Source organism: Cuculus canorus, chromosome 1 (genome assembly GCF_017976375.1).
Source record: "Cuculus canorus isolate bCucCan1 chromosome 1, bCucCan1.pri, whole genome shotgun sequence".
NCBI lineage: Eukaryota > Metazoa > Chordata > Aves > Cuculiformes > Cuculidae > Cuculus > Cuculus canorus.
Genome location: NC_071401.1, coordinates 123002940 through 123011820, shown reverse-complemented (window position 1 = coordinate 123011820; position 8881 = coordinate 123002940). Strand labels below are relative to the sequence as shown.

Below are 8881 nucleotides of genomic sequence, written 5' to 3'. Positions count from 1 at the left end.
CCATATCAGTTTCTTTCTGTGTATTAGTTAAGTCATTTGTAATAGTATGATAGCTCAGTAAATTCAAGCAAGGCTTTTTAATACTTTATGTTAAGGGGGGTAAAAATTGGGACAAATGAAGTCCCTGGGAGTGATCTCTTCTGTTTTGAATTGCATCATAGTAAAAGTTGTGAGAGTAAGTCCAAAAGCTTTATAGTACAGAATATTAGGGTTACGTCTAAATTCCTGCAGTGAAGGTGTCTTGATTAGGGAGGGTTAAATTAATATGCAGTAGAACAGGGGTGTGCCAATGTGCTTTAGGACACGGAGTTAAGCATCTAAGCTTAACTCATGTGATGCAACTCATCTTCTGCCTGAATAGTCTTAAGAGTCATCTACATGCACTCGTTGGTCTGTGAGACCACAACAGAGATCTTCTGGCAAATGTAAGCTTCAAGAAAAATCTGAGACTTCCTTCTATTTATGTGAGTGTTTTTTTCAGTTGTTCTAAAGGATCACAAGTGAAACTAAGTTGATTACAAAGAATTGAGAAGAGCTTGCCAGAAGATCAAATATGCATTCTCCATTAGGGCACAGTTAGTTTTGGAGAGCTGTGCTTGCATCAGGGCTTCTCATTCTCAAGTCATTCCACATACAACTCTTCTTGACTTTGGCTGGGTACAGAATAGCATTTGAACCAGTTTATTGGAATTGGGTAGAAGATATTTCATTTACAGTATCTTATTATGCAAATGCTAAATTAACAAAATGGATTATGCAGCATAGTGTTGGTAATGATGCTCATCCTCTGAATGTATGACTTCTAAAGATCCTTTTTTGTCAACATTTTGAGCATGTTGAGCCATGTAAGATATAAGCATTAGTATTATGTGGAATTGGTTTTCCTTCCCCAGCTGTATTGGTGTCACGTCTGATGGCACGGCAGCAAGCATGTTCATCTCCTTGGAGCTTCTGCATGTTAGAACTGAAAAGTGTGGAAGAAACAGCACTTGTGAGCTCTGGGTGTCTGTTGAGGAGAAAAGAAGTGTCTGAAGAAATGAAAGTGCAAATGCGTTTTTGTTGTCACTATGTATGTAATCAAAGTGCTACAGGTGACTGCTGGCAGGAACCAAACTTCAAGTTTCAGCCTCAAAAGTACAGACCTTTGCCATTTAAGCTAAAGAATTAATGAAGATTACAGTAGTTAGAAGGTTGTTACTTTTGTGGGGTAGTTATGACCAGAGGACTCTGCAGACGGAAGTTTAAGGGGTTTTTGTGTGGAAGAACTTACAGGCAGCTAGTTTTCTGCATGTTTGAGAGATATACTGTGAATATAGTCAACTCCCTGCTATAAGCTCTTTAACACAAGGGCATCCTCCTTGTTGCTTTGTGGTGTTTAATACAACATGGGTGTTTTTCAAAGCTGAGGGGTTTGTAGGTCCTGGTTAAGAGTTATTTTCATGCAGTGAAGATGCCTAATGAAAATGTGCATGTTTAGTTACTGTATAGATGTTTAACCTCTTCTGTGGTGTCTGGAACTGCTTGTATCCAGACCAGTAATTTGTACAAAAGGAAGGTCCATGGTTTGCTCTTGTTCTCAGAGGACTTTCTTGATTTGCAGAAATGTGTGTAGATGGCAATTATTAATTTTCTTCAGAAGCTGTAGTACCTGTAAGTTGCATCTAAAATTCTGTGGTGCTGACTTCTGTTGGATGTACCTGGTTCTGACCTGCTCTCTAGGTATTTCTGGCAGGCGTAGACATTATTTTCCTACTCAGTCTTGCTGTGGTGGTGTAATCTGCTACATTTGCTGTTGCCTGCTAGGGAAGGAGGAATGGTAGCTGATTCTGTAGCAGAATGCAATAGGTTCTGTTTTGTTTTGTTTTGTTTTTTTAAAGAACTAGAGAAATTGTTTGAGACTGAATAGGGATGAGTCTGTGAAGGAATCTTGTTTCTCGGCTTCATTCAGTTTCAGGCTTAAATTGGAATTTTGAGCCCAAGTTTAATGGAAATTTGAAGTCTACCTTCATAGATATGTCTGAGACTTTTCAGTAGAAGTGGATTGGCATGATCTGAATACAGTATTGGTATTCAGTGTGATGTTGCACTATGATGAAAGAGATCTAAAATTAAAAAAGGTCTTTTTTCATAGAGTAGGAGCTAACTCAAGCCAATGTTGTAAAAATATTTTTCTATTCTGCAACAATAAAGGGAGTTTACAGTTTAAACTGTTCTCAGACTGATTTTTCAATCTGTTGACAATTTTAATTTGAAGCACTTTTGTAACTGAAGACCTGGAATCTCCCATTATAAAATGCAGAGAAGCCTCTCTCTTATCTCCGTTATAGTTTTGTGTTGTCCAAGCACGTGTGTGTGTTTATACCAGTTGTATGCACAATGATGATGGGAGTTCAGTGTGCCCCTGGCTAGCAAGAGAAAAGAGAAGCTGAACTTTCCAGGAATCTTTCGAACAGTTCTTTTAAGACCAGGACCTTTCTCTTCTCCAGCACCCTACCTCCACAACCCCAGTCTCCAAAGGAGGAATTTAGGACATTTTAGTTCTTCTGGGGGATTCCTCTTCAGAATACCAGTGTGTTTAACTTAGTAATGTACCTGTTCTTCTCATCCAGACCTCCCTTTGTTTTCACTTAGTATTTTGTATTTATCAAGATGCATCCTACTGCTTCTCTGCCTTGGTCTACAAGTAAGTAGCATTGAATTAATGGAAAAGGAAGGTTTTGTAGGGGTAGGGAATAGTTTTTAACTGACTGATACAGTCAGAAAAAATATGAGCAGGCTTTTAGACATAATCACATCCTTGGATTTATCTTTGATAGGAAAACCTGTCCCATGTTTTCCAACTGTATCAGCTTAAAAATTACTACGTGTTCTGGAGGCTTTGCTGTTTTTGTTTCACTGGGTCAGAAATTTTGTTCTGTGTATTTCGGCCACCTCAACTCCTTCAGCCTTCTTTCTTCTTGGAAGCGTAGTCTGATCTCTGCTACCAATCTTTATACTTGTTTCTCTTCTTCCGACTAAGCTTCATCTATACTTTATAACCGTGTGACTGGAGAGCTAAGAAGAAAATCTGAAATCAAGTGCAAGATTGTACATCACAGGACTGTTGAAGTTCAGCTTTGGTGATTAACTTTCTCTGAAGATTTTGCCCATTTAGGAGAGGGCCAGGGACAGTGGGCTGGCTGACGAAAGGTCTAAATCTATGCTTCATAACCTTGTGTTAGGTGGGATTATGGTAAGCAACATCTATTATAGCTGGCCTTTATGCTGGCGTTACTCAGATGCTACCTTCAGATCTCAGATCCTTTTATGAAAAACAAATGCTCTGATTATTTCTGGAAATATGAAAAATGTCTGTGACAGCCCACCATTCCCCATACGTCCAGCTAGTAAAAGTAAGTAAGCTAGTAGTAAATTCGAGTAAGATTGTAGTAACTGTAGTGTAATTATGTAGTTCAGGCCTCTTACGCATGAGGGACGTGACTCCTGGAGTGTTTTTCCCTGTCCAAGGATATTGCAGATGTTTGCCAGTAATGGCAGCATAATGAACTGACTTAGCTGCTGAGCTACAAGCATGCCCATGGTTTGTGATGGCAGAACAACAGAAGAGGTTATATCGGCAAAGGCTGTTTTCTTTAGTCAAATTATAGCTTCTGCTTCATTTCCATTGTATAGACACGGAAGCAGTTTGCACATCAGGCAGCTTTTTAAAATGGGCAGTGCATCTCTTCAGCATGCTGAGGTTTAGTGGCCTTTGTTTCGCTTGTTCTGAAGATACTTGCAAGATTGTTTGCACATCCAAGCACTTTTTAAATATACAGTTGGTGAGATAGGTTTGAGTGTACTCATTTGGGGATGGCTTCATTCATCCTCCCCAGATCTGTAGCTAGCTGGAATGATAGTTTCCGAGTCAGCACAGAGGTGGATAAAGGCAGGAATCATTTGTTTAACTTTGGAAGAGAGAAGGAAAAACTGTCATGCCTAGACTGGTTTTGAGCAACTTTGCACTTCCGCAGTCCGCTCTTGTGGATGAATGCATGAGAACTTCTTTCTGCAGCACTTTACCATCACAATAAAGTTGCAGCAGATTAGGGCAAGGTCCCTCCCTACTTCATAACTGTTCCTTTCTCTCTGCACCCGCCCCCACTTATTTATACTGTTCAGAGTGCTTTTCTGTCTGTGTCTTCAAGCCAAATTATTATAGCAGAGGAAGGTAGTGTCTAAGATGAAACATCAGGCTCTAGTTCATCCCTTCTGGCACTTTTCCAAAGCAACTGGCCACTCTGGGCTGCAGCTGAAGCTGTGCAGAACTACAGATGGTTGTGTTGGATATTGACTTTAGGATCCATATTTCTGTCTATATTCTGAAATAATTTCTGCTAATATTGTAAAATACTGGGCAGATACTTTAGCCTTGGTATCCTTTGTGTGTGTATGTGTATTCTGTTAATCACTTTACCCTGAATGCTGAATTTTTCTGTGCTTGTAGCAAGCAGTCCTGTCATCTCCCCTGCTCTCTGAGACTCAGATGTAAAGAGTCTGGTCTCTCTCATGAGCATGTTCTTCCACCCTCCAGAATCAGTTTCATGTCTTCATCCTGTCCTACCCCTGCTTTCCTGGTTCTTTCTTGTCTTGTTTTTAAGCAGATTGTTTTGCTTGTAATGCTTCCAAAGTGACTGCTCATAATGTAGATCCGAGGAAGAATACCAAACACTAAAATGGATAAACAGACAGCTCATTTTGTCATTGCTAATTATAACTGATGGCAAATGGAAGCAAAAATTCTCTTGTCAGAAGTCTTGTAAAGTGGACTTGCATTTGAATTAAAGCTGAAAATGCAGACTCTTCTTTCTGAGGCTGAGGTCTAATCTTTTGAGAGCTACAAAGGTACAGTGGAGATGATGTTTCTTTGGGCGCAGTTTCATAATTAGCTTAAGTTCATCATAGAGCAGGGTTAGTTCTCTACCTCTCACCTGCATATTCCTCATGGATCCCTTCTGCTTTATTGTTTGCATATATTGAACATATATATATATATATATATAAACAATAACACTCTTCAATAACACAAATGTTCAGGATTTGGATCATCTTTCTTACCTGACTGACACTTCAGCCCGGACTGCAAGTGTTGGGACAAAGGAACAAGGCAGACCTGCGTAGCCAGGAGAAGAGCAAGACTGTCTTTTCCAGCTTGAACTGGAGGTGGTTTGTGCCTGTTGTGAAACAGTGTCCTGACCTCTTTCTGAAGAGTACAGTTCTGTTTTTCACTTGGTGTGTAATGACTTTCCAAGCAAAGAGTGAAAACAGCTCTGCTGGAGATGAATTTAAAAGAAAAAAAAACCAAGTTTTTCTGGCAAGTTCATGTTTCCTAGCTTCTTTTGTAGAAGCAATGATTTTTGACAGCATAAATCTCTTATCTCCATCGCAAGCCTAAGAAAAGAAGCCAAGTTTGTTGAGTGGTAAATTACCCTGCCTCTGCCCAATTTGTATGCAATAAAGAAAGTACTGCTTAACAATAAATGAGTGAGCACTAGTGTAATGTTAAGACATGATTTCCATCGGTGCAACTACGGAAACCAAATGTGAAGTTTAGTATGTCTTCTGCAATGTGCCACCTGTTTAGCTGTCCCATTGCAACACATCTGTCTAGGCTGTTTATACCAGCTGTCCCATCAAGACCGAGAGCACTTACAGAGGTGTATTTTGGGGGCCCTCTCTGAGAAGCAGAGGAGGTGGTTTGTTCTGCTTAGCTTTGTTGCTTCTCTTTAGAGCTTGATAGAAGCAGAGCACATGCACTGGGTAATAAATGCGATCTCGTTCTGTCTCCAACAAGTCCTCAATAGGAGGAGCCCATAACAAGTGTGTGGTCTCAGCCAGAAGTAGCTTTGGAGACAGATTCCTGGTCTTGTTCCCAGTTCTGTGTTGGCTCATTTGTAAGCCACTTAACCCTTCTCTCTTTATTTCCTTTTTTCCTATCTGCGTAAGTGCCATCTGACAGGGATTCATGACTAGTTAAGGCATTTGCTATTTCTAAACTGCTTTCTAGAAAAAAAATGCAGGGAGGTTAATTGGGGAAGGAAGTTGAGAGGGCTTATAGGTATTTTGAAATGTCTCCCAAAATCAGTGCCTCTTTTGTGGACTTCTTTTACCCTTAATTTGTATCATGTGAGTTTTATGCACTTCAAAATAGCCAAATGGTGCATTTCAGAAATATTCTGAAATTTCAGAACACTTCAGAAATATTCTGAAATTCTCAGGCCCTTGGAACAAGACTGGTCCCAAGGGCAGAGCTTCAGCTACTGCTTTGGATTTGTCAGGTAGAGCTCAGGGCATACATTATTGTCTTGTATATGTCTCTTCCCTCTCCTTTTGTGTTTAGGAAGGTGTCATGTTTATCATAAGCCTTATGTTAAACTTGCATGATCAAAATACTGCTTCATGTTGTAAAGTCGTGGTAATTGTATTGTGTGATTGCGTTTTTTAAGTTGATTTGAGGGTCATGTCCTACATTTGATGACTTTGCTTGTAAACAGTAAAAGCCTTTGGTTGAAGGGAGGAGCTTTCTCTCTTACCTAATATTCGTGTGCCATCAAAAATGTGCTTACAAACCGAAAGGAGATGTGCACAGGCTGTCAGCCTGAATCGGTGGTGTGGGTGGTTCTTGGCAAAGTGTATGAGTCTCTGAAGCTGGTGAGGAAATTTTTAACCATGGTGTCACAAACTTGATGCGTTAGCAACAGATGTCATTTTCATAAGGCTCTGCTCTCTTTGGGAGCACAGCGTGCAAGCTGTATTCACAACCTGCATGCAAAACGCACAGTGGTTGATGGCATGAAGTCATGTCTTTTAACACACGCTGGCTAGAAGAGCACCTTGGTGTAACATTGTGAAGCTTTGGCTTTGGGGCTTAATTAGACCAAGACGACGGAGCTTCGTGTCATGCATGGAAAGTCTGTTGAAGAATGTCAATGAACTGAAAGGCAGAGCAACCATTTTGTTAAAACAATACTTAGCTCTTACCCCATGTACTTTTATTTGAGAGCTGAATGCTGATGTGAGTGAAGTGAAATAGGAGAATCCTGTGCTTTCCATCCTTTTTCTTTCACCTTACCATGTGTGCGAAAAATAAAATAAAATTCAGAAGGGGCGTGAACTCCACTGCAGTGGTAGGAGCTATTTTGTATTAATAAGATAAAATGTGACCGCTCTGTTAGTGCACAAAGACTTCATCTAAATTAAAGTCACTTGGAGATGAGAGCCGCATTGTGCACTGGGGGCCTTTATGCCTGGCACTCATTTTTGAAATGTCAAAGAATGTGGTAGTTCCATAAAAATGAAAGAGTAACAAAAAAAAAAAAAATTGCATTGGTAGCAATGTAACTTAGAAAGGAGAGAGGAGTGTGTCTGGCCTTGCTGTCTAGCTGTTACGATCTGTCAGCATTTGAGCATCCCCCAGCATGCCTGAACAAAGAAAGAACTTGCATTAGTCCTTCAGCTTTTTGGTGAAGTATAGATTTATTGGGATCTGAAAGGTGGGGGAACAACAAAACAAAACAAAATAAAACAAAGAAAGAAAGAAAGAAAAAAAAAAGGCACCAAAAGCTGTGATTTGGATGAGCCAGCATTTTCATTTGACACGGTAGTTCAGAAATTTCTTTGTAACTCATCCAAAAATGAAAACACAACCAACCAAAAAAAAAAAAATGTGACCTGGGTCTCAGCCTGAAATTCATTCGCTTTGCAAAAACAAGAGGTTTTGAGTTATACAAGTGCAAATTTTCCTTGAAGAATATTGTATATAAAGCCTTTCTTTTGCATTTGTTTATCTCCAAAACAGGTTCATTTTTTAAAATGAAAACTTGAGCCTTCAGTCCCTCCTGTGGACAAATAGCCTTACACGAGGTCTTGTTTCATTTTAGAAAAATGAATTGCTGCGCCGGTGGGGTAGTATTTGATTGCTTTAAAAGTTCCTGTCAGTGTTTTTTTTTGTTTTGTTTTTTGTTTGTGGACTTGCTGTGCCTTTTGCCCGGCCATATTTAGTCTGCATACTAAATGTTAGTCTGCCCAAACACTTTACTTTGTGCACTTAGCTTTTCCTATATTTTTTTCCTTTCTCCTTTTTTCTTTCTTTTTTTTTTGTTTTTAATTTTTTTTCTTATGCTTTCACCCAGACGTATTTTAGACAGAGAGAGACTTTGCTCCGATGGGCCGGATTTTAGTCCGTGCACTAAATTTTAGTCCGCAGACTAAAAATAATCCGCGGATTATTTACTAAATCAATTCCCTCACTGAGAACTACAGAGACTTTGAATTCCCGTTGAGTTGTACGCGCGAGGGGCTTCACAGCTCCCAGGTCCCACCATCTATCCGTCCTCCCACCCCTTCCCACCACAGAGCGCCAGCCCAGCATTGTTTTGGTGTCGGTGCCCCGTGGAATGGAAGTGCTGGTGTACCCATTGTCACGGGCGGCAGCCGCTCGTGTAGTTCTCGGTGGGCGAATTGGGCAGCTTTCCCGGTGGAACTATGTTGAATGGGAAGAGCTGAAAGACCGCAGGGTTTTTTGCTTTTATTTCTTAGGGCGTTATTCAAAAGGGAGGCGGGAGGGGACAAATTGAGGGGAAAAAAATGCCTTAAGTAACAGGTGCGGCGGGTATGAGGGGCAATAAACCCGCAATAGAGAGAAATTCAGTCCATACCCGCACTCCTGAGGTGGTACGTCCAGTTCCTGAAGAATCCTAAAGAGATAACGCCAGCAAACAAAATCCTATGGCGGGGGAAGTCAATCCAGTATGGAGAATAATCCGCGGCGGCCTGAGGCACTCATAGCTCACACAAATTAAAAGCATCCAAATTCAAAGTACAGATCTCGGATTTTCACTCT

The 8881-nt window shown here is 40.4% G+C and overlaps 1 protein-coding gene across 1 annotated transcript in view; it reads left to right on the top strand.

Moving 5' to 3' along the window:
* The window catches only part of GSK3B (glycogen synthase kinase 3 beta), a 157600-nt gene that overhangs the window by 128102 nt on the left and 20617 nt on the right, over positions 1 to 8881 (top strand).